Genomic DNA, 27135 nt, shown 5'->3' on the forward strand with positions numbered 1-27135 from the left:
TCTCGCAAATCGAACGAAGCTCAAAGACATTTGTGAATATTTTATAGGAGCTGCTCAGCACTATAATGCTTCGGTCACTTTCATCACGCAGAACATGTTCCTCCAAGACGCGTACTTTAGAACAATAAGCCTAAATTCTTCGGCCTTAATTATATTTCGTTCAGTTAGGATTGCCGATCAGCTCCAAGTGCTATCCCGACAGCTCTTTGGGGGTAGCAGGGGGCAGGTTCTTCCGCGTATATATTCGGACGCGTGTAGAACGCCGTTCAGTTACATTCTGATCGACCTTTCGCAAACTTGTCCCGATAATTTCCGTGTGAGGGCAAAAATCTTGCCGGACGAGGGTCCGGAAGTCGTGTACGACTCGTCCGTCTCCTAATGAACCGCATCACCAAGCACATAAGATTCTTGCACCTGTTGTCGGAAGCCAAATTGTGTAGGCAAAGGAAATCACTACTAGGTCACGCCAAGGAGGAGCATCTGAAAATAATAAGAGAAATTTGTTTAAACCTGTGCGCCGGAAGCCTCCCTATATCCACAGCTATAAAAAAGAAAGTGAAGAGATTTACACCCGTCATACGGTCACTGGAAAATCGAAAAGACACGGACAAGAACGTAAGAAAGACGTTCGTATTGAAGGGAGGTTTCCTACCCCTGATCCTTCCTGTTATTCTAGGCCTCACATCAACGATCGGGGGAAGAGCCATCGCAAAGGCTATCGGAGTCTGAGAAGTATGAAAAAGTAACCTCTCGTACCTTACAGAGAGAACATTCCCGAGATTCTAGACGACGAACCGGACGACATCAAGATAAAGAAAATAATTCAAACGCTACCCAAAATGTTACGTCCGTACACGTCGAATGAGTGTAGCGCACACATCAACGAGGTTAAAGGGACACCCATCAGGGAAGAACGGACAACGCAGACGAGCGAGGAACAGCGTGGGGACGACCCTTCAGTCATAGTCAATTACTTGAGCAAAACCTACCGGGAAAAGGGTCGATCGGTTGTGGCTGTACTGAGGCCGGTGCTCACCTGGGACCCGCAAACCTTGGAAATTTCGATCGACGAAAAACCTCTACAGGGATTCAACATTGTGGACCTGGTTTCCTATTTAGTTTTACGCTCAAAGAAATTGCCAGTTCCGGCTCATTTCGATCGCGTCTCGAGGTTATTGGTCAAACAGAACCTGTCAGTGACCATCGTGAATCACGATCGGTTTAAAAGAAGGATCCTCAAAGCGCGGGCGGCCATTCGCCGAGGTGCGTCTTCTTCTTCGGTCACTTCGCCGAAGCGCCTTCGTACCGCTTCTCTGGAGCAGCGGACTGGGTCACCGAGCCCATCGCCGACCGAACCGGCTCCTGCTGATCCCGTTTCCACCGCCGCACCTCGTGCCTCGCAGCGCCTGGTGGAAAGAGCATGGAAGAAATTCTAGACAAGGATTACTTTAACGACGAGGCAATTCTTTACGCTTTTCAACCACGACACCGAGCGAAGGCCGAGGCGCTCCTCGGCGCGATTTCCTCGGTAAATGCATACACCCCCGAGGGAACGCTGGTGGTTCACGGAGAGCCGCTAGAGGGATCCAGCATTGTAGAGCTTCTCCACTACGAGCTGTACAACAGGCAGCCTCCTTGGATTGAGAGGCGCCATTTCCTCTCTCATTAATTGTCACCTGAACCTGTCAGCGTTTCGAGCTCGACACTACCGACCAACAAAACGGTGCGCCCAGAAAGCATGTCTTCGTCACAAAAGAAGGGGAGCAAAGCCGTCTACTACGAAGCAAGTCACCCAGCCTCTTTCGGTGGAATCAACAGGCTCGCAGGACAAACGGGACGAAGAACGGCGGGAAAGTTTCTAGAAGGATCTGACGCATATACGCTGTTCAGGGAAACCAAGCGCCCTCGCGTTTACCGCAAAACGCTATCCCTGGGACCGCGAGACGTCCATCAAGCTGACCTAGTGGAAATTCAAAAAATTGCCAAATACAACGATGGAAAGCAATATATTTTGTTTGTGATTGATACGTTCACACGATTTCTCACCGTCGTCCCCATAGCTGGAAAGACGGGCGAGGAAGTTGTCAGGGCGCTGAAAATCGTCTTTCGCAAAATGGGGAAAAGCAAGCGTTTATGTACGGATCGTGGTCGTGAATTTTACGGAAGATTGGTCCTCTCGTTTCTGGAGAAAAACGACATTAAATTGTATTCCGTGAATTCGAAGCAAAAGGCTTCGATAGTGGAACGCGTACAACGCACCATAATGAGTCGTGTTTACAAGTACTTTGAGTATGCACGAACCAAACGATTAATCGAAATCCTCCCGGAAATCGTCAAATCTTATAATTTAGCCACCACAGGACACTGAACGCTAGGCCGTTCGACGTTACCCAACAAAACCAGACCGAATTTTTATTTCAATTGTTCCCCGATCCCGGTCGCGTGAAAATACCTAAATTTCGCGTAGGTGAACATGTGCGCATCTCAAAAGATCGTCACGTTTTCTTGAAGAAGTACAAGCAGTCGTTCACGGACGAGGTGTTTATCGTGGACCGAATTCGATTAAGTGTGCCAAATACCTACCACCTAGATACAGAAGAATACAAAGCAATTCAAGGCGCCTCGAGACAGAACACACCGACGGGACAGCTCTACAATTTATACTGATGTAAATAATTCATATTGTAAGTTGTCTCCGCGGTAAGTGAGTTTAAGGGACCTCTGGCTCACGACCGACTGACCTGCTTATGGCAATCTCTAAGGAACCTCCACCGTCTGATCTTGCTGCCTTTCATCAACTACACCTTCTGAAATTCTGGTCGTCTGATACTCAAGTATGGTTCCCGCAAGTAGACAGCCATTTTATCACCAGCAAAGTAATTCCTCAAGCGCAAACTTTTCGTCACGTCCTGGTCGCATTATCACCCAAAACCACCGTAGAAATACGAGACATCATCCTCGACCCGCCCACTATCTCCCCTACGACGTTCTGAAAGCAGAAATTGGGAAACGGACTTCAGAGTAAGAACAACGACGATTCCAACAGCTTATATCGTCGGAAGATTTGGGGTACAGAAAACCTTCCCAACTACTCAGGCGCCTTCAACAAGTTCTGGGTGCGAAGGCCGTCCCACGGGAGTTGTTTCTCCAACAATTTACCCGTCATTTTACGGATGATCTTCGCATCTGCATCTGGGCTGGTTTTACCCGAACTTGCCGAACTGGCAGATGCTCATGGACGTCTCGACTCAAACGTCTACACAGGGCGCCGTCTTCAAGATCAGCAGCCACACTTCTCGGAAAGAGCGCCTTGTAATACACATTGCACACTCGAAAACATACGAGAGGAGTTGTATTCGGAGATGCAAAACGTCTCAGTGCGGATATCACCCATCACAACCCGCTCTACTTCATTGCACAAGCGACGCCTTTCAACTCGTCCTCTCCGCGGGTCTCCGGCAGCAAACCGGGCGAAATCACTGGGCGCTAGGCTTTGCTGGTACCACCGAACCTTCGGAGAATCCGCCGGCAACTGCGTTTTCTCCTGCTCAGGCTCGAAAAATGCGCCAACCCATAATTACAGGCGGCGAATGGTGACGGTAGCCGCCCTAGCCGTTTTTTTTTTTTTTTTTTTTCATAAATCGCGACTCTGGTTTTCGTTTCCTTGTCGACACCGGTGTAGAGGTAAGCGTCGTACCTACCACTGGTGTCGCAAAACGTTCAATGAAACGCCTTCCATGCTGCTAGCCGCAAGATAAGACGCCCATTGCCACTTACGGTGAGCAGACGATGACTCTTAACATAGGGCTACGAAGAGTTCTTCGATAAATCTTTCTAGTGGCGGACGTGTCTTGGGGCCGATTTTCTTCGCCACTACAACCCGATGGATGATATGCAGGGCAAGCGACAAATATATGCTAAAACAAATCTGGTAGTTCTGGGAATCGCGTGCACCACTCCCATCATTGAATCTGTTGGATGCATGACCCCTAGTCTAACTACAAAAATTTACATTAAGGGTTTCCTAGCTTAACGTGCCCAAGCAATTTTTAGCGCCCTGTCAAACACGATATCACTCACCGCATTCTGACGACTGGACCACCCACCCATGCAAGTGCAAGACACCTGGCAACAGATCGTCTGAAAGTAGCTGGCCCTCCAGGAGATTGAGCACACGCTCGAGATGGTAACCAACCACTCGTTCTCAAGTCCCTGGGCGTCACCACTCCATATGGTACCAAAAAAAGAGTCGAGATCGGAGACCATGCGACGACTACGAGGCAATCAACAACGCCACAGCCCCGACCGCTACTCGTTACCGTAATATAGGGAGTATTCACTGGACGCCATATTTGTGGGTTCTGTTGAGAGCGCATTTTCTGAACGAGCTCACATCAATAGGCTGCTAAGACCGGCACTCTTGATGGTGCAGAATGCACGTTAAAAAAGAACTGTGGAAGCTCGCCATCAGCACGCGCTCAGTATTCGCGCACACAGCTATGGCCGCCAGTGAATACTTCCTATAGCGGACTTCACAAGCTCCCTAAATAACGCGAGAATATTCTCAAAGATATACTTGGTGAAAGCCTGTCACCAAATACCTGTCGAGCCGTCCGACATCCCAAGGACAGCAATTATTGGTTTGTATGAATATCTGCGCTTGCCGTTCGGCCTCCGGAACGCAGTGCAGACATTCCAACAATTTGTCAACCGTGTCACCCAAGGACTAGCGTTCTGTTACGCCTACGTAGACGACTTGGTCGTTGCCAGCTCAAGTGAAGAGCAACACCTCGAACATCTCAGGCTCCTCTTGGAACGCCTGGACGAATACGGTTTCATCTTCAACAATCCTAAATGTGAGTTTGGCGCAACCGAATTAACTTTACGCGGTCACCAAATAGATAGCGCTGAGCTTGTCCTCTCTCTGAAAAAGTATAAGTTCTTCTAAAATATTAAGGTGGGCTAGTTGGATATGTATTTTCGAAATAAATAGCGCGAAGGTCAAGTGCAAACTGACGGTACAAGCGCTAACTCACAACTGTCGTTTTAATAATCACACAGACGACGAGAAAGAGGTAGCACCTTTTCCTCGTCTTCCAAATATCACCGATTGGGTCGAAGTCGACGTGAAGCACTCGTCCCATCACTAGCATAGTCTTGATGGCAACAATTAAATTCTGGAAGGACAGGAAAATCCGCTGATGTCTCGTTTGAACTAACTGTTTTGGATTGTATGCATACACCGAAAGACTCGTTACAGCAAAACCCACAAATAGTTGTAAATGCATAATATCTATGGGGCCAGTTCTTAGCCCATTCGTACCCTAGTCTGCACTCTAAAAAAATAGTGCGACTGTAAAATGACTCTTAGATGTTCTTCGGCTTGATCATCTTTTTCACCCTAAAACGTTGTTTTAAGCACCTCCTAAAGCGGTCCTTCGTGAGAAACATATAAGGGCTTCTTTTAAGCTCCTCTTTTTGTTATGCGAGCGAGTTTTTCGTCGCCCATCCACCTTCCAGGGGGCTATAGCGCCTGAGACGAAATCGTTCTTGACGAGTTGAAAGGGTTCCTGGGGCTTCGTGCGCCAACCAAACTCTCTCTATCCAGACACCTACCCTCTGCTGGTGCACTCTACCCTCGTAATCACTGAGTGTATGAACAGGAGTTGTATCCCCAGTCGACACTTGTTGGAGGGTAGAAAAATGTAGTATGCTTTAGGCTGAGGGAGAGGGCCGCCATTTTCATTCATTTGCCCGGCGGAATGCATGGGATCGACATCCAAATTTCGGTCCTCTACTTTTATTTTGGAGGCTCTAGCAACAAAATGACATAATGTTACTCCTCGGTGGCTTAAAAAGCTAACGAATTAAGTTTCTCCACGTTTGAACGCAAACTTCGAGTCAGGCGAAAAAGAAATAAGCCCGTAGCAGACAACGCACAGCCCACGCAGGTATCCAGCATTTTGTTTCGGGGGGAGGGGGGGGGGGGGGTTCCATGAAAAATGCTGTATGAATTGGAGGGGGGAGAAGAGGCTCCAGAAAAGTGGAAGTATTCAGGGGAGGGGGAGGGGCGAGCCCCATGCCCCCCCCCCCCCCCCCCCCCCCTGGCTTCGTGCCTGGCGTTGATTTAACAGTGCTCCACGCCGACAGCGTTGCGTCAAAATGCCGGTCGTCTCCTCTTTGCTGCCTTCTTTCTCTCTCGCTCCTTCGGCGCCCTCCTCCCTTTCCTCCTCTCTGGCGGCTTCGTCGCCACACCCACTGGCCAAACTCTCCCAACATATGGCTCTGCATTGCAGTAGTCGTTTTTTTTTATTCTTTACAGTTGAATGTGAATATTCGACTGAAATCTCTCAGGCTAGGGCGAAAGAGGGTTAAACGAATGCGTTTAATCATTTGCCTTAATTCGGTATTCATCATTTCAAGGCCCGGATGGCCTTGTCCTCTGGGGCGACTATGGCTGTGGCAGTGAAGAAGCAGTTTTTAATAGGTTCAAGTACAAAGTATAAAAATAAAAGGATCTATGTGCTGATCACGAAAGAATATGCTAGCCATTGTAATGTCTGCCTGGGAGAAGAGCGTGTTGGTTTAAGTCATGGATGAAGAAAGAATAAAACAATTAAAACAGGGACAACACAGCCACATCTTTCAACTAGCAACAGACGAGTAAACTTTCAAACAGCGAGCAGCCGACTATACCCAGTAGGAGTAGGGCAGAGAAGGGGGGAGAGAAGGAAAGATAAGAAACGCGAAGTGCAAGTCAGGGTGGTAGGGTTATCTCGGATTTAAAAATTCAACCTCACTTTTCGTCAGCAGGAGGGAAGGGTTAGACACGTTATTTTTTGCTGTGGTCATCGCGAGTGATTCTATGATTTCCCAACCGAATCTGCTGTCATGGCCCCCCAGGATTTTTGTGTCATCAAAGAGGGGATGACAACGCTAACACGAACGGGCATGTATGACTATGGGATGATAAAAATCTGGAGAGGCCTTAGAAACTTCGTTGTGATGTTCGCGGAGTCTGTGATTGGTGCATCTGCCGGTTTGTCCTATGTAGTGATGGCCGCAGCTCAAGGGGATGGAGTAAACTTTCTTCTCTTTGCATGGAATGAATTTCTTTTCGTGTTTGACAGTGCAGCCAATCGGAATCCGGTTGTTGGGCACTTGTTGACAGAGTTGTTTAAGACGCGTGCGGCACGAGAAGACAACATTCGTGTCGAACTTTGAGGCAATGAATTTTATCCGGTGGGCTTTCTTTTTTGTGGCTTTCTTCGGATCGGGCTTTCTTTTTTGTGGCTGGTGACTGGCGATCAGCCTGCGAATCATCCTTTCCATTACAGATCGGAGAAGGACGACAGGAACTTCTGCCCTGACGAGCCTCATGTGCTGCAATTTGAAGCTATCTTCTGAAAGATGACAGCAAGACTTCGTGAAGGATGAAGAAAATGACGATTTGATGATACCGTGTTTTACCAACTTCGAATGGGCGCTAGAAAACGGTAGGACAGGTTTGGCAGACCTATGTTGAAAGGCCCAGCAGAGTCCAGTGGCGCTGACATGATGCCGCAAATCTAGGTACTGAAAACCTTCATTCGATGGTTCCTCCTTCGTGAATGTAAGGCCTGACGAACAAGCGGAAAAAATAGCTCTGATGCTATCTGGAGAAGTTCGAGCAGGATGAATGATTAGGTAATTGTCTTCATATCTGAAAACATGGCAGCCAGGCGCGGAGATGTCCAGTTGTGCTTTTATAGCTCTGTCAACGAATTAAAGGAACAATTCGCTGAGAACAGGGACGAGACATGAACCGATGCAACCTCCCTTTTTTTGGCGGTAGATCCCTCTTTTATGTTCGACTAAGGTGGACTGGAGATATAGATGAATCAGGTCCACGAATCCAGCAACGGAGACTACGGAGGAATTCTGAAAATCCACAGCTCCGTGCTCAAAGATGGCGTCGGAGATTGAGGTAAGCAAAGTGGTAGGATCTAGATTGAAATACATGTGTTCTATGTCAAGTGAAAAAATAGAGTGGGGCAAGGAGAAGGAATGTTGGGAACTGATGACAGAGATGAGTTCTATTGAGTTAGACACTCTAAAGGGTTGAGGAAGGTGGATGCAGGACAGATGCTTTTGTAGAAAGAGCCCGAGCTGCTTCTGCCAAAAACCCTTCTCCGACACAATACTTCGGAGGGGAACTCCAGTCTTATGAGTTTTTGCAGTGAAGAAAACTGAAAGGTACTGCTTCGCTGGACTACTAATGGCGGTTTTTAGGGACGACAGGTTCAAAGACGAGCAGAGTTGTTTGGCTCTTGACCTCAGGGTCCCAGACGGTCGCGATTTCAGTTTGAGAAATTTGTTTGAAATGGGGGCGTTTACCTTATCTCCAAAATCTCCCTCCTCTAACAGAACAAACACACCCGTCTTATCGGGTTCTAACAGCTTTGGGTGTTCTCCGTACAGAATTCAGCCCACCGGATAAAATCCATTGCCTCAAAGTTCGACACGAATGTTGTCTTCTCTCTGCCGCATGCGTCTTAAACAACTCTGTCAACAAGTGAACAACAGCCGGGTTCCGATTGGCTGCACTGTCAAACACGAAAAGAAATTCATGTCATGCAAAGAGAAGAAAGTTTACTCCATCCCCTTGAGCTGCGGCCATCAATACATAGCACAGACCGGCAGATGCACTAATCACAGACTCCGCAAACATCACAACGAAGTTTCTAAGGCCTCTCCAGATTCTTATCATCCCATAGTCATACATGCCCGTTCGTGTTTGCGTTGTCATCCCCTCTTTGATGACACAAAAATCCTGGGGGGACATGACAGTAGATTCGGCAGGGAAATCATAGAATCATTCGCGATGACCACAGCAAAAAAGAACGTGTCTAACCCTTCCCTCCTGCTGACGAAAACTGAGGTTTAATTTTTAAAATCCGAGATAACCCTACCACCCTGACTTGCACTTCGCGTTTCTTATCTTTCCTTCTCTCCCCCTTCTCTCCCCTACTCCTACTGGGTATAGTCGGTTGCTCGCTGTTTGAAAGTTTACTCGCCTGTTGCTAGTTGAAAGATGTGGTTGTGTTGTCCCCGTTTTAATTGTTTTATTCTTCCTTCATCCATGACATTGTAATGTATATCTCCCAAGTACTTGTGTGTGATTTCTTTTTTTTATTTTCATTTACTTGGGGGCCTCAAGCTCTGCAGATCCTAGTGGCCATAAGCTTCGACTCAATCTTCTTCTGTTGTCCGTCAAGGACCATGGGGGGGCGGTGCAATCCCAGCAACAAGAGAGCTACGCAGTATTTCCCTGCCTGTGACATTTTATTAGCGTCACGACAGGGCACTCCTCGTGCCGCCAGGTGTTTGGTATGCTACTCGAAATAAGCATTCTTCTTACCTATTTCTTAAGTGAAACAGCAAACGTATTACTAAGCCTAAAATAAAAAAAAACACGTATAAATCTTGGGTTGGGTGGAGTTCAAATTACAAAAAGGAGCCTGCAGACATGATTAACATATGAAATTAAAGCCTGCGGATATAGGTGCGATGGTGTCACAGAAATAACTTTCCACACATGGCTTCGGTCGTGCTATACCCAAACAAAGTGTTTAAATAATCATTGTGTTACGTTGGTGTCCTTAATCTTATGTACCTATCGCACCCAGCAGTCGAGAGATTTGAAATATAATAAAACAGGAAATTGCTTATTGCCAGCTCGGCATAGATTATATAGTGAACAGAGCATAGCACGTGAACTTAAGAAAACAATTCAGTGCAGGCCTATATTTAAGGTTCATATATGTGTAATTGCTCTTCATAATTAAGTGAAAACTGCGTAAGTTGTGGCCCACTGCAAGCTTTCTATTAGTTTTAAAATATGGCATGGAGTTGTAAACAGCTCGCATCTAGTTTTTTCTTGAAATATATAGGTTCATGGAAATTGTGTGGATGTTTGCAGACAGTCATGGTGACACCAATCTTTAATGTCACGTGTTCCACTTATTCAGAGTTCGTTAATCCTGTAAATATTGTAGGTCGCAAAATACATTTTTATGCAGTGCAGTGGGCAGAATCATCCGTAATGACTAGCTCTACGGGAACTTCATACGTTTACTACGTTAAGATAGTTTCGCAAAACTAAGTATTTCTTTTATTTAGCTCCTGCACTAACCCTGTCTCTAGAAACTTTTTATATTCTTTACGATGATGAGATAAGATTCTGGAAATAGTTTTTCTAGAACTACGCTAGATATTTACAGTTCGTCAACTTTCTCGCAAAACATTCGAGAGAGCCAAACACTGTAATGTACGGAGGGAACTTACCGAATGACCCGACTGACAGTTTGAAACAGTCGGCACTGTAACAGTAACAATGGCATGTCACTTGCTTATGTAATGCTCATTGACGAGGATCACAATGCTTTTTCCGTCTACACTGATTTTGAGTAGACTCATTCACCGAACTCCCTCTCAAGACTGCAGCACATTTGTTCTCCGAAGCAATTTGCCTGAATATAGATGCAACAGGTTTTTTTGAATGTACGTCTAACACACATTCTTGATATTGAATGTGTTAACTGTATTCGTGACCATATCCATAATTGTATCCACATTTTACCTAGTAAATGTTATTTTGACATTTCAGTTTTCGACAGTACTTCTCTACACCTCTGTGTTTGTGGAGCCGTACACAAGCCCATACATATTGTCTTTCCACTTCCAGAAATGTCATATATGGCCCAGATATGTTTAATATAGGCCCGTATATGGGCATATAAGTCGACATATACGGTCATATACTGCCATACAAGGGCTGAAATCAGGGCAGATATGGCAAGGTGACAGCACATATGACGACATATAATGCCAGATAAAGTCATATATGGTGCTAGTGGCTGCCATATATAACAGTATAGGATGCGATACTCCTGTATATGGCACTATATGGTGCTAGTCAACATGTAGATGCAGGTAGCACTCCGCGTCGGCCGGTATCAGGACATCGGGACTACGCCGGCCCACCCATGGTAACAGGATGGCAGCGCCTGGCCACGGGCACCGGGGAGCTACCGGCCCCGGCCGGCGTGGGGGTATCGTCTTGCTCATTGGCCAGTCTAGCCGTAGAAGTTAGAGTGACTGGCCGGCATCGGGTTTTTGCTGTCTTTGCTGGCTAGTCTTTCCATGGAGGTTCCAGTAACTGGCCGGCACCGGTATTTTGCTGTCTTTGATGGCCAGTATTTACATGGAAGTTCAGTAACTGGCCGGCATCGGTATTTTGCTGTCTTTGATGGGCAGTATTTACATGGAAGTTCAGTGACTGGCCGGCATCGGCGCTTTGCTGTTCGCAGGCTGGCGAGCCCCGGGAACTTCCGTTTACTGACCGGCGTCGTTCTATTTTTTTTTGCCTTTTTCACTACGCAGTCACGTCATTGAGATTCCGACGAACTTCGGCGATTCATATGTAGCGAGTGGAAATGTTTGCGTTGATCAATCCTTCGTAAATGACTGCCGACGCTGGCGAATTTGATCCAACCATGCCAAGGCAGACGTGTTTTATCGCGAAAACGCGAAAGAAAAAACAATGCCGTGAGGAAAACTTGCAGTCCAGGATTTGAGAATCTAACCCCCTACGCCACGAAAATTAAATTTTACAACGCCGAACCAGACTTTTTTCAAGAAGTTAGTTTAATTTGATGTACTATACTTAAGGTCTGGCGTTATACACACGTGTTCGGTTCTGATAAAAAATAAAAACGGTATAGCGGAGCCTCGAAGGAAAAAAGAAAAAAGACGTGTCATAATTGAGCACGCGCTTTGAGCTACAAAACAATAATAAACATTACTTTCCAGAAACTAGAAAAGTAAGACATGTGTCTATTGCTTATGACGCTACGAGAGGTACATAAATCTCCTGAGGGATCATTTTATTGGTGATTTTAATCTAGTGTGAAAATGTGCTATTTAGGGTAGGAATCGATTGTTTTAAGTGGTAGTTACGATCTTCTAAGAGAAATACTTTAAATGTTCACATAGCCAAACGATATATGTCTCTTTAGTAGCTTGTGTTACGACATAACGTACCAGAGGAACGCGAATATAAAAACTTTTTTTCTTTAGTAAATGTGACCCCTTGACACTACGAAAAAATAAATGTCACAATGCCGAACGATAGCATTTCTGAAAGCTAGTTTAATTATCCGCGCTGTACTTGAATCTCAGGAATAAAAAATGTGTTTAGGCCTAATAATAAGCAAAACTGCGGAGCGCAACCTGTATAGGTAAGACCTGGCGGCACGCGGGGGATAGCACTGATCTACCAGAAAAAAAATTAAATACTACTTTCCGGAAGTCAGAAATTTAAGAGATGTGCTTATGAACTATGAGCTCAACTAAATTACTGCCTTAAAATGGCGGTATTTTTGTTTCAATAGTGGGTGAAGATGGACCGCTTTCATGACAAACTTTGGCTTCATCACTGTGGCAGTTTTACCACTTACATTTTCCCATTTTGCTCTAAATGTACCCATTATTAGTAATTTTTTTCTTCGTTGAAAGGACTTCGGCTGTTCGCCTACTACACTGACCCACCTATTAGCACGGAGAGAGCGAATCATCCCGGCAAAACAAGAGGTCCAGGTTTTCTGAATTGCATCAAGTCAAATGTGGGCTCGCACTTTTTATTTTCACCTTCTACGTGATTGTTACCCTGAAGAAGGGTGCCGACGACAGCATGAACATAGAAAATATTTAAAATAATAAAAACTAATACACAAAGGCGAGAGAAAAATATTTAAAATCATAAAAACTAATACAAAAAGATGAGGAAAAATTTTTAAAATAAGAACTAATACGAAGAGGTGAGAAAAAATAATACAAAATATTACAAAATATACAAAATATACAAAATATACAAAATATACAAAATAATACAAAATATACAAAATAATACAAAATAATACAAAATAATACGAAATAAAACAAAATAATACAAAAAGGTGAGAAAAAAATTTAAAAATAAGAACGAATACAAACAGATGAGAAAAAATATTTAATATAATAAGAACGAATACAAAAAAAGGTAAGAAAAAACATTTAAAATGAAAAAAGTGCAAAAATACAAAAATCGCGTTTACCGCGATTCGAACAAACGACCACAAGCTCAGGAAACCAGAGCGCCAACATAGTACGCTACCGCCTCCCAGGTAACCTCTGCTCCCTTTCTAGAAGGTTGCATGTCTGCTGAATTTGTTTTTTGGCATCGCAGGCTTAGTTTCGAATTTATTATTTTGCAACATGTTCAGGACTTATTCATAATATTGCGGCGAAATTGACATATGCAATAATTTATTATTGCTGTGTCTTTTATTAGTTTTATATTGCGGTTTGCTGATCGTTTTATTTCAAACGTGTTGAAGATACGAATACAATCTCATCGAAGCAACGGCCTATGTTTCGCACGTTTTGCCGGCCGTGTGCGTTTGAATACCAGTGTTTACGGCCGGCTAACGGTCCAATTACCCGATTAGTGGTGATGCGTGGAGTTTGTCTTAGTTTCAAATGTGTCCGACAAAGACGGAAGCGACTGTGGGACGTGGAACTATGTCAAATCTGCTCAACTGCCAGGATCATGGCACGGGATCGAAGTACGTTCGTGTTTTGTTCGTTTGGGCTAGATTATTTCCTGCGTTCAAGAAACTTGTTATTGTCTGTAGATCGCTTGCTTTTACCAGTATTACTAATTGTGCGCGAATGGTGTTATTCGAGGCTGTTTTTATTTTTTCCCCGCTGCAGGGGCTGTCTAGTCGCTTAAGGTCGATCAGTTGCGGCGGAACTCTTTGGGAGACGGATTGGGGGTGGGGGGGCAAAGGCGGAAGAGGAGGGGGGGGGGGTGATTTCCTCCCTCCGCCGTATCGTTTACTGGTAAGCTAGAATGTCTGGGAGAGCGCGGTGCCCCTCTATCGCCGACGCCACTCTCCGTACTTGCGTGCTGAGAGCTGGACCCGACAAAAACAGCGATTCATTGATCGAGCAAGTCCGTAGCTTTCGCCGCCCCAGTCGTCTGCAGACGCCTTCATTTTCGCAGTTCGTACCCAGAAAAAAATTGCCAAAAATTGGTGCCGCGATGAATTCACCCCATGGTGATTAATGCATAGCATACCACTTCCGATCGCAAGAATTTGTTCCCGCGAAATAATTTTTGACGCTGGCATTTATTCCTCGCGAAATGTCCAGCTCTTAAGAACATTTGCTGTACACGTGTTTCGTATGATCCAACGCACGTGTAACGAATTTCACACCTCCAGAAACACTCAGGCTGCTTTAAATGGTGAAGCATTTATTCTCTTCCTACAGGTGTTTTTTTAGAGGCTTTCAAGTATTAATTACAATCTTCTAGGGAAATGTACATGCATGTCCTCAATTAAGGTAGTCTCTCGCCAGTTTTTGGTATCTATATATTGTTCAGTGTAAGTGTATAGTGTTAGACATACCTCACCCCATCCCTGTTTTTCGTGTGGTACTGCCTTGAGCGAATGGTGAAAGTTGTAATTGTTTTTATTTGTTGCATGATTGTAGTAAGGTGGTGAGCTGGTACTAATTGAACACCTTGAAAAATAGTTTGGAAAAAGCCAAGGAGACAGGGAGACTAACGCGTAGACCTCAAGCGAGCGCAGACTGAACTCGTATAAATCAGTGAAGGGAGAAATAATAAACTTCTTAGTGAGCGCGTTGGTAATGATGTAGGTTTAGAAAGAGTTATATACGTAAAAACAGGGGACGGGACAACACATCTTTCAATAATATTCAGAAATAATGTATTCGGAAGGAGCTCGAACTCAGGCCCAAGTGGAACGCGCTGATTTGAGGCCCGTTCACACTCTTGCGACCTCTTAAACCTGGCTTCCTTAAAACTTCTTAAACGGCAGAACACACTGGCGCTATCTATTGGGAAGCAGTGTAAACTCGGCGGTCCGGCATACTTTTTATTTCTCGCGCATTATCCTTTCTTTCTTGCCTCGAAAAACTTTTGTCAATGTTATAAACGAGCCTTTCTATGGGTATTACGCACATTTGACCTCGGAAATCCCGCAAAACCTTCGCTCTTGTGAAATGCAGTTCCAGGGTCACCGCATAGATGGCGCCACAATGCCAGAGTGTTCCGTCATTTTAAAAACATTTAAGGCGTTTTAAGAGATCTCGTCTTTCTCAGTCGTACTCGTTCGCAAGAGTGTGAACGGGCGTTCACCTGTTAGCAAAAGCAGATAAAAAAAAAAAAAAAAAAAACATAATTTTCATGTCAGCTAAGGTAACAGATGGATGGCTAATACATAAAAAACGGCTCAATCTGTCTCTAAAATCCAGTCTGTCGAACCGAAAAAAATACGGGTTCTGTTACGGTTCAGGTTCAGGTAAATTTATTTTGTTCCGGTTCAGTTCCGGTTCGATTAATTCGATCCGCGAACCGGTTCGGGGCGCTGAACCGGTTCGCGAACCGGTTCGTAAATTATAAATGACAAATTGCAACATCAAAATAAATTACAAATAAAACGTCTGAAATCAGCACATACGAAACGGGATACATCATAGTGTAAGGCTCAGGGATTTCTACCAGGAATGGTTTCTTTATGTGCACTCAAAGGTTACCTCACCGACGTTTACGCATTCGGACTTCATCTAATTGGGTCCGACGCAGTAGCTGTAAAATCCGTAACCTCCTTACAAACCCACTTACAAGTAGAACTCGCTAACTATCCCGCCACCTCGGCGTGTAAGCAATTGAAGGAACAGTGGGGAGAAAATACAGCTTTTTTTATTTGAACTAACCTTCGGTAACTCAAATTAGACCATTAAAGAAGTTTTCATTAAACAAGATACGGAATATGAAAAAACACTTTACCGAACGCAACGCCAGAAGGACGTAATAGGATAAATATTAAAATAGAAGAGTTCGCTGTCTCACAAATATGTTAGCTTCTAAGTGCCTAATCGAAACCGAATGCATTATTATCAAACTCCACAGCCTTTTCTTTTCTCATTCCGATGGAAGCAAGCTTCAAGAACTCGCGCGTTCTAGAAATGTGTTATGAAATGAGCACAAAGCAGCATTTAGGATTTACGAGATTGTAGGAAAATAAAATCCCGTGACGCGATATATTTTTTTTGCACAGCCTTCCCATTCTCTTTCTTCCGTGCAAGCCGCGACCAGCGCAAAACTGGTTCCTATGTCAAGATTCATGGATGCAGCGTTTGTCAAGATTCATGGATGCAGCGTTTATAGTTCTAAGACTGAGTGGAGAAGAAAAATATGTAAGCGAGGTGTGTGTCAGTTGACGGCACTTAAAAAACAAATGGCATTGATAGCATATTCATTGTCAACAGCGCGTGGCCGAACCGTTTTTACATGAGTCGTTAACCGTTATTTTTTTTCCGGTTCAGTTCCGGTTCGGGTTCATCGCGATAACAATATAACGGTTCGGGTTCGGGTTCAGTTCCGGAAAAAATACCGGTTCGGTTCCGGTTTTCGGTTCGGTTCGGCTCCGGTTCGACACCCTGCTAAAATCTATGATGGATTGCCACCTACCTATGCACTGTTTACACTGCTCGTGTATGTCATCCTTAGGAAAAACGTGACTAATTAGCAGATACCATTAAAAAGCATACAAGATAATTATTCTAGGCCTTTATTATTCGTAGCATGGGCGAACAATGTGTCTGCACATCCGTCTGTTACCTGAGCTGCCGAGGAAATCGTTTTTACAGTCTTATGCTTATGGGTGAATTAGCTCATTCCACTTGGACCCGTTAGAAATTTTGCTAAAGCTCCTTCCGCATTCTTTTTTTTTGCAATTTATGTGTGTTGGGAGTTTGCACTAGTATGTAGTGTATGTATTCGTCCCCTTTATTCCTTGTTTTTTGTGTGCTATATTTCAAAATGTTCAATCGGAATGAACTCCCCACCTTACTGCATGGGAAGGCTGTTGTTAATTCTAGAGTGTCTGTAAAACAATCTACCAGACATCTTTGCCTCACGCCCTAGTTCCTGAAGCTCACATTCTCCGAGCATAGCCTTTCTGGTTTATCTCATTCTCTTTTAGTTATTTTCTTTTGTGTTCAATAAATCGAGTTGCCATTCTGCACCAGTCTGCGTCCTACGTGTTCCTGTCCTTTTGTCCTTGCTTTTTGTGCATTTTTTTTCAAGTTGGTTCATAATATTTTTTATCATATATTCTAATTTGTGTTTTCATCTTTATACTCACTGCAGCTCTTGCCAAGCACAAGTTGGCATTCACTTTCGCCATCCGGATGTGAGTGACCTGAGACGACACAGAATGTCAGTCTTCTCTGCTGAAGTCCTGGCTCCATGGAAGACTGCCAAGACTGTTCATGGTAATGTGCTCTATATATTGAGCAATAGAATAGCAACTTATTGCTGCTAGGATTGTTTTTAACACAGACAGTATTTATGGGCTGGCCGTTAGCAGTTCTGGTGCCACTCACGTGGAATGAAAGCCTGTAGAAGAATTGCACATTTCATTCGTAAGCGGAATTATGAGTTTACAACAGTAGTGCGTTGCGTTGCCCTGCGTTGGGGGATCGGTGGCTGAGTGGGCTAGCGCACACCAACTCAGAGCACGTGGAGCGAAAGCTTGCGCTGCAGAACTCAAGCATCCTGGGTTCGATCCCCACCCCTGCCCATTTGGATCTGGATGAGCATCGTACCGGCGTGCAGTCATGTATCACTACTGCGTGGTGCAGGTTGAAGACCCAAGGCTAGCAGTCATACTGCACTGGCTAAATTGCCCATTTACAGCGAGAAACTCGTCGCAACTTTGAAACGGCTGACCAACTACACGCTGTATAAATATCCACAGTACCCCAACAGAAGTGCGTCAGTACTAGCATCGAGTATTGCTGTGTGTGTTGTATTTGTATTTTGTATTTGTTTATTTAGTGTTCCCGAACATGACTGAAGCCTTCCCATTGGTGCACTCGTTAGTAGCAACATGAACGAACGGCGAGAGTGGTGAACAGTGCCACTCTTGCCGCTCGCCACCGCGCCGATTGGTTTTCGGAGAACTTTGCAGTATTGGTCTCTGGTATTTGGTCATATGTCGTACATGGACACAACCAGGGCGCTGTACCTACAGTTCAACACTTGCAAGACTTGCGTGAATACAGCCTGTAGGTGCTCGCACTTTCAGAGTCATTTTAATGTTGCAGAAATGATAGAATGGATACGTGGGCGAGTTGGTGAACCGTATTCTACGGTGACAGCGTAGAGAAACAATCACACTTCAGACACTCAGCAAGACGAGCACACGCGCTGAACTTAAAACTTTCGTGTATTCGACTACATTGTTCTTCTCTTCAACGTCTGGATTGACTTCCCAGAACGTGATAAGTTGAAGAAATAGCACCAAATACAAGAAAAAAAGCGAAGAAGAGCACAAAAAAAAAGAAACGAAAACCCCCAAAAAAAAATTAAAATAGGAAGCCTTTACAAGTCATTCCTCTCCCTCACTGCTATCCTTAAGATAGAAATTGGAGCTCTTTGGTCGACAGCACTATGGAAGGACTACTTACACACTTGTTCTTCAAAGGCTCTATTCTTTACGCTTCCATTATTTCTCTTTTCAATGGGCCTCGACTCTTACCTACTACGGATTAAGTTTCAAAATGTACTACACAACCACAATCCGGACAGTGGGTTCCCAAATGTCCAGCGGCGACTCAGTGGGTGTTTAAAAAATGCTCCTTTAAACGATCATTTAAACAACTGCCAGTCTGGTCTACATAAGTAGTGTGGTAAGGAGCATGTAGGCCAGACTGGCGGGTGTTTGAATGATCGGTTTTATGGAGCATTTTTAAAATAGCCATCGAGTTTTCGCTGAACATTTGGGAATCTACTGTCAGGGTTTTGGTTGCGTAGCACATTTTGAAAATTGTTCCGTAATAGATGGGATTTGAGACCCACTGACAAGAGAAATAATGAAAGGGCAAAGAATAGAGCATCTGAAGGACAGGTGTGCAAGTAGTCCTTCTATAGCGCTGTCGACCAAAGAGCTCAAGTTTCTATCTAAACGATAGGGGTGAGGGAGAGGGATGAATTGTACGAGTTTTTTTTTGTTCTTTACTTTTTTCTTTTGTCTTTTCCTTTTCTCTTCTCTTGTCTTTTGCTTTTTTTCTTGTATTTCGTGCTATTTCTTCTGCTTATCACGATCTGGAATGTCCACCTAGACGTTGAAGAGAAGAATGAAGTAGTCGAATACACAAGAGTTATACGTTCAGCGCGTGTGCTTGTCTTTCTGAGTATCTGGTGTGTGATTGTTTCCTTGCACTGTCACCGCAGAATATGCAAAAATGAATATGACATTGGCATATTTGTCGTGCCAAAGCCTGTCACAATTTTTCCGAACTCTGATCTTCACCAGATCACAGTACCATTGTTTCTGTTGTAGTGGCACGGCAGAGTCTATACTTGTTTTGCTCCAGTCTTTGTAAGGGGGACGCTGTAATCCGATTTTACTCAATTATGGTATGCTAGATAGCACTATATTTGCAAAGATAGTCTTCGGTTTTTGTAGTTCCATCGAAATATATTTCAGCTTTTAAGTTACTTTTTATTTAGCATGTAAATTTACAAGCTTATCTCGATTGAAGGCAGCAAATATCTTGCCAGCACTCATGCTGCGTGTTTGAAGTATATTGCGTTAACATAATTGACCCAACATTTGATTTTTATTTCTCAGTGCCTCAAGGGAAGCAAGCAGAAGGAGTGGATCCTAGTCCCTGCCCGTTTCGATCTGGATGTGCATCGTACCGGCGTGCGGTTGTGTATCACTACTGCGTGGTGCGCGTTAAAGACACCAGGCTAGCGGTTGTACCGCGCTGGCTAAATTAATCTACAGCTGAGACAGTAGACGCCCACTGAGGCAAGCTAACTTCTGACTGCATAAACATACACATATTTCTTTTTTTTTTAGTTGTGGGATTATGTAGAGAAGCTAGTGGGTTTTTCTATGTTTACGAAGCTGTCCGAAGTAAGGTCAGAATGAAAAAAGCACCACCAAGTTCCGCCTGGTCCAAAACAGCCACAATAATGAACACGGAATTCAGAAGAATAGTAATACGAAGGACTTACGCAGGCAGCCACACTTTGAGTCCGCAATGACATTTGATTATGATCAGAAAAATTCTTGCTTTGCTCAAGGTGGAGTAGTTTACACACCATATTGGTGATCTTTAGCGCAGCAGGAATATTTTTTATCAGAATTAAATGTCATTGTTAACTGAACAAATGTTGCTGTCTGTGTAATTCCTTCCTGTTTTTATTCTTTTTACTTCTTTGTTCATTATTTAATCTTTTCTCTCACGATTTAGTCCTTTTCTTTTTGTTTCTTATGTGTTCATTATTTTTTTTTGTGGTTTTAGTTAAAGATATGATGCCCTCGTCATTTCCTAGTCCGGGAAACAGTGGTGACCTCGTCGTGTTCAAGGAGCAGTTATCACCTTTTCATCTTGTATTGCTTCCGCGGCGAACAACGGTGTCTGTGTGCATGTGTGACGTCTTAATCACACCGGAAGATTTGGCGACTGAACGGAAAAACAAGGCCAGCGAGGAGCGACTGGGGGCTTTGAACATCCCACGGTGCAAGGAAGGACTTCAGCGACGAGGCTAGCAAGCAAGCCCTTGTTAAAACTGCTGGGCTCGACCGGAGAATTGAATCAGGACTTTGACTCTTTGAGTAGAAATCAACGACTTTGAAACTTTCGTAGAGTTTACAGCTTAATTGTTGCCTTCCGTTTGTTTTATTTTAATAGGTGTCTTTGGGCTATTACATTCTTAGTCCATTTTAATGTTTGTCCGTGCTATATTACAGTTTTGTTTCTTATCATTTCTTCTTGAATGGCGGAAGCACTTGTTTAGAGTTTTGGCGCTTTTATAAATAAAACTTTTTTTGCAAGCCATATTTTCGGTCTGCTCCCTCGACAATCAATCCCGCCAAAGGGCTGTTTACTTTCCGACGTCGAATGATATGTCACAATGTTTCCGAACTAGCGATCGCCTGCATTCTATATTTGTAGCATACATATTTGTCGGAATGACAGATTCCGAACCAGACCAATAAGGATTGGTCAGTGGCCTATTCTGTAGATATATCTACGTAAACACACGTTTGGCAGTGTGGCATAGCAGTCAATTGTGTATTATGTGGATATTCATAGAAATGCATTATATGATCCCTTGTCTGGACCTGGAAAGTATGGTACTTGCCCCATGGCAACAATTTTCATGTGATGCTAGAAGGAGCATCACATGAAAATTGTTTTATATGGGGTGGATACCCTATTTGCCAGGCCCGAACACGGGATCATATAAAGCAGTCCATATATTGCATATAAAGAATTGGGCCGATAGGGGTATATAAGGAATTGGGCAGATATAGGTATATAAGGAATTACACAGATATGGCTTTATCAGTCCAGATATGGCCTGAATATGCATATATGGCCATATCTGCCCAATTCCTTATTTATTCATATCTGTATTTTTTAATATAAGTCCACATATGACATTTCTGTAAGGGGATCACTACTACATCAATATATAAAAGTGTTGATGCCGAGTGAGAATTCAAGGTACCCAATCTGTCGTGCGAGTTAAGTAAGAACCAATAAAAAGCTGTACAAAGGCAATTTTGTTAAAGGAGGCTGTATGGGCATCAGCATCGCACATGCCATGCTAAAAAAAAAGAAAGCTCTTGTTGGGTATGCAAGGATGACAGTGCTCTGCCGTTTCTGATGTGTCACCAAAAACAACTTAGTGGCATAGAGTGTTCCTTATGAATGTTTAAACTGTTGAATTCAAAGCCTAGAATTTTTATTCAAGAATGTTCTTCACTACAGATGTACTTAGAGATCTGAGCCACCAACTCATACATGACTATGTGGCGAATATTCATTTTCATGTGCATTATAGCTTACGAGGTCTAGTCTGCATTGATTTATTGCATCATTCATGCTGAAACTGGGGAGGGGGGGTTCTCTGGGTATGAACAAAGAGGTAAACATGTCTAGAACTCAAAAAATTTGAGAACAATAAGGAATGATCTTAGAATCGTATCTTAGATTCTCATTTTTTTGTCTTATCCCAAATTTTCACTTTATTTCATGTGAGGCATTTATTTTTTTAGAGCGCAGCTCTTAGGCACCCGTTTCCACGTTTTGCGGCATTGCTGTCGGCGTTGCCGCCCCACTAAGCTTGGCACGAAATAGATTAAATTTTAGGTTATGTGACATTAATTTTTCCGCTAAGTCTAGCTGAGAAACTAAATTTGTTTATGGGTGACGTGACACGGTTATGCGACGTCATTTTTCCTGCTACATTTAGCGGGAAAACTGAATTGGTGTTGAGGTCCCGTGACATCAATTTCCCCGCTAAATTTAGTCGGTAAACAGCCAGCAAAAATTAGGAAAATTTTCCCGCTAAATTTAGGAAAATTGCCCGCTACATGGGAGGGAGCAGAAGAGAAGGAGAGGAGGGCGAGGGGGGGGCATATCCTCCCATCCTCCTCCTCAAGGTCTGCGCTCTACTTTCGCATTACAAAGAATTGTAAACGTCTTTTATTTTTCATCTCATGTTTATTCAATTTTCATATCGCAGGTGGGCTCGCAGCACAAATCTGAGTTGTGCTGACCCTCTACGCACAAGTTAGGAACTCCTAAGTGGCAAGAGTGGGAGTTTGGCCTGACAGCTCAAGGAACACCTTTGTTCAGTATTGAATTTATAATTATCTTTTGAGCAAAGTTAAGCTTTTACTGCATGGAATTCTTATAGAAATAAATACTTTCAACCAAATTTACCATATCACTACATTTCGCATCTGCTATTAGTGCTTCTCGAGGAGCTCGGACAAGATCTTAATGGTGTGCAAACATCATGCTTGATCGAAACCACTCGCTGATGTAGTGACTCATGGACATCCAGCGTTTCAATAGAACGCTGGATGGCCGCAAGTCTGTCCTGAACGATGCAAGCGGGGAAGGAACCATACAATCGTATCGTATTAGGGGTCATTCTACGGGGTGTTTTTGTATGTTTACAGATTAAAATAAGAAAGCCATAACAACTACACTTACGTGGTTTTTGCACGTTAGTTATATGGTCAGGGTGGCATAGTAGAAAGGGCTAATTGTAATGATGAGTTGGCTTATTAAAGATGAGTGGCAGACTCCTTTTAGAAAAGTAGATGGAGGTTTATTCTAGCGAAGTTTTATCCCGTGAATCTAAATAACACGTTCGTGTTCTCCGAAGATATAACTAAACGTGAGAGAACACAAAAACAAAGGTCTGACCAGTAGTGATATCCTAAGGGGATCTTTTTGCCGCCATGCCTGTCTTGCTTAAGGGCCGCGCGTCCAATTGCAAGCTTGCTAAGCATATTCTCCCGCACTGGCACCAGCCGTGGCATCGTTTTCTGCCAATTTTAAAAATAGTGTGTGCGTGCATAGCTTTGATAGGCGCTGAAGATGCGTGAGCGAAGATTTTAAAAGCTCCTTTTGTGACGTCACTCTTCGGTGAGGAGTGCCTTCAGCGGTACTTTAAAAATATTTCTTTGCAGCATCAATTAACCAAATCGAGAAATAATTTTTATATTCTTGATCCTGGAGGTTAAAATGAAGAATTAAGTGTGTTTCCTAATATACAAAACTGCTTCAGGTTCTCTTTAAGTGTAATATATCTCTTAAAATATTAATTCGTGAAAATAGACCTATGGTTTCAATTAGAAACCTGCTAAGCATCATCGAAAAACACTAAATCAACTCGTTTTATGAAGATATAAGACAAGAGCAGAATTTTACAGCCTTCTAGAAAGAATCCTCAATTTGGAGGCGTATCCAGACTTCAGTTTCTTATCAGAGCGCATCTTTGCGCCCGCAACCCTGCTGCATGGTGGCCGCAGTTCGAAGCCACCCCCTCGCCTTCCTCGTAGGATGTTGGGAAGCAGGGCGCACGTGTGTTGCCTGTCTAAGCCCATGGGGAACAGGCCCGTGGGCGCAGAGATGTGCTCCGATAAGTAACTGAAACCTAGAAACTCATCGAAAACATTTTTACAGAATGCGTAAAATGCTACCCCTGCATTATATCCTTCTAAAAAGAATTGATTTCTTGTTTTTCAATAACTGAGCAAGTTCTCTAATTGAAACCATATGTTCGTTTTCACCAATAAAAACAATTAAAACATTGCATTTAATTATTGTACTGATTGTTACGATGAGGCCCCTATACTATGTACACCTGGCAGTATAACTCGCCTGCACCAACCGCATTTCAGGACCTTTTCAAACAAATATGTAAAGCTTAAGAAAAATCGCCCTGTATAACAGTGAAAAGGCGATACCACCATGGTGGAGCCATATGGATCCACATGCTGGTATCGCCGTTTCGCTGGTATAGGATGTCCCATATTACGTTATGATTCTATGTTTCCGTCCGCCTCCATGGTTCCGCACGATCTACTACGCTGGTATAGGATGTCCCATAATACGACACGCTTGTATGGTTCCGTCCGCCTGTATTGTTCCGCCGTAATCCACTATACTGTAGCCGCCTTTTCGCTGGTATAGGATGTCCCACATTGCGCTTGTATGAGGCTTTTTCCATTGTCTTTCCATCGTCGAGATCTTCCAACAGGGTAATGCTGTTTGGGGGGGGGGGGGGCTACATATGTGTCAGGAAGTAATCCTGTCACAGCAATTTATATCAGACTTGCTGCATGCTCGTTAGACCAGTCAGCTGTTGGCCTTGCACCAAGAGACCACCTCCTCTCCACATACACACAGGCAGAGAGCGAGGCCTAGCGATAAGAAGCAGGCCGTTGATTGGTCCAGCCAACGTGCAGCTTGCGCTGCGCTGCCAGCTTAGAGTGATCTTAGTATAGCTGATATGAATACTAATAAATTTGACCCTGGATACAATTCAGTACTTTAAAGAATCCAGCAGAGATGTGTATGCTGCCAGTACAAGACTAAAAGTCTGCTGCATGCGGCCCAAAAACACAATGTTGGCTGTGTCAGCAAAGCCACGTGACAGCTTTTGGATGTAACAACCGGGAAAGCAATTGCAAGTAACAGGCGGGGAGCCAATACATTTGCCTTAATAGGGGACCGCCATTAGTGAATGTAACAGTCGGGACTACATATCGAATGAGGTTCTACTATATTTTCTTAAGCCTTTCTTTTTCTCGGCTAAAGACCATGCGCCCTACTTGAAAGGAAAACAAAAAGTTGGCATTCATGCAGCGAATGTTTTGTGAAATAATGACATGTCTTGATTTATATTTGCCTCGACATATTGGTACCAAGCCATTCATTTTAATTTCAGTCTTCGAAACGACTGAAAAGCTACGCATGGCTGCCAAAGCCTCTGTGACCAATGAATTGGTGCGAGAGATCTCAAAAGAAGGCCACACTAAGCACGAGCTAGCAGAACTCCAGCGTGAGAACTCCCGGCTCAGGAAGCTTAACATGCGCTTGCAAGAACAACTGCTTGAGCGTCTTTCCGTGAGAGGTATGGCCCATGGGAAAGCTTTTGTGTTTTAATTCTTTGACATCACAGATATGCTTCATTTAATGCAAGGGTGCAGGCAAGCTGGTTCACTACTTACGTTTTAGCCCCTGGAGTGCGGGGCAAAGAAGGCACGGTTAACACAAATCTCAAAAAAGCATTACGTGCCTTTCACAGTGCTGGTTTGTGATATCTACCCCCACTTTTCTCTCCTCTACAGGGCTCAAATGTCAATATACCTTTAGTGCTGGATGCAGGTTAGACATTGCACAACAGTTGCTATAGGTGAGAAAACTATGAGATTGCAGGTCAGAATACAACGAAAAGTATTTTATTCTTTCCAAATAATGGAATGAAAAGCCTGAATAGTCCAGCTATGCCTCTCCTAGATTGGTTCTTTCACTTAGGTCAATGCTAAAAGTAAATTGAAACGGTTGTCTGTAGACCTTTGCAAAAAGAGCTCTCTGGCCGCCGCCATTTTGCGAATCGAGCGACCCCTATCAGCCAGAAATATCTGCCACCCTCCTGAGCTGTGGAAACCCGGTCAGCGTGACTCCCCACCTGCTTTGTGCATTCGAAGTTCACTGGCCTTTCTTGAAAGTTTTTAATTTATTTGCCTGGTTAGGATGCTTAACATTTGTGTGTTATCTTCCACTACGAGAACCAGGGAATACCAGGGCTCGTAGCCTGCTCGGGCTTCGCAGGAAACAAATGAAAGGAGCGACCGTCAAGCAGCCCGTGACGCATGCAGTTCGACGTGGTTGGCGGATTAATTCCGTTGAGATAATCTCCACAAGCCCTTCCCGGCTATACTCCGGGTCTTTGCAAAAAATCAGGACTTAAGACTTAAGACACTTAAGAGCCACGTATCCGGCTGCTTAACGTAATAACCGGCACATTGAGTGAGTACGCTTAAACAAGGAGATCGCACTTTTTGATTTCGCTCTTCTGCATTTGAGGGTGTAGTGATGATCCTGTATGGAGTTGCCACGCCTAATTTCTGAAAGGCTCTAGTGGAGCCAACTGTTGCCAATGATGCCACAAGCAAGCAGCAGCGAGGCCCTGTTCTTCAGAGGGACGCATCGTGGACTTCGCTAGTAGGATGACTGTCCCAATGAATATTACGTGATAATTATTTAAGATCTGTGTTCATGTGTGTGATCCACTTTAGTTCCGATCAAACGCAAGTCGTTTTTGTTCAGAGGTTCTTGGCATCATTTCACTGCTCCTTCCCAGGTGCGCAGTGAGTGGTTTTGCGGTGTGCAAGATGTGCGTGGCATATCCACTAGAGAAAAATGTACCCTTGTTTTTTGGGAAACCTAGTAGCGCTGAAGTTCAAAATAATTTTTTGAGTTAGTGTGACTATGCGTCTATTAGACTCCACTTTGAAATGACTGACTCATAACGCAATATGAAGTTGTACAAAGCTTTGTATGTCATTTAGATTGGAAAATGTTAAGCACATCAATCGTTTCATCATTGGTTCACTCTCAAGTTCAATAAAATTGAAGGATCACCTGCCCAATCTCATTGGATTTTTGTTTCGTTTTTAACATGACTTATGA

Source organism: Ixodes scapularis, unplaced genomic scaffold (assembly GCF_016920785.2).
Source record: "Ixodes scapularis isolate PalLabHiFi unplaced genomic scaffold, ASM1692078v2 PGA_scaffold6__148_contigs__length_123643588, whole genome shotgun sequence".
Taxonomy (NCBI): Eukaryota; Metazoa; Arthropoda; class Arachnida; order Ixodida; family Ixodidae; genus Ixodes; species Ixodes scapularis.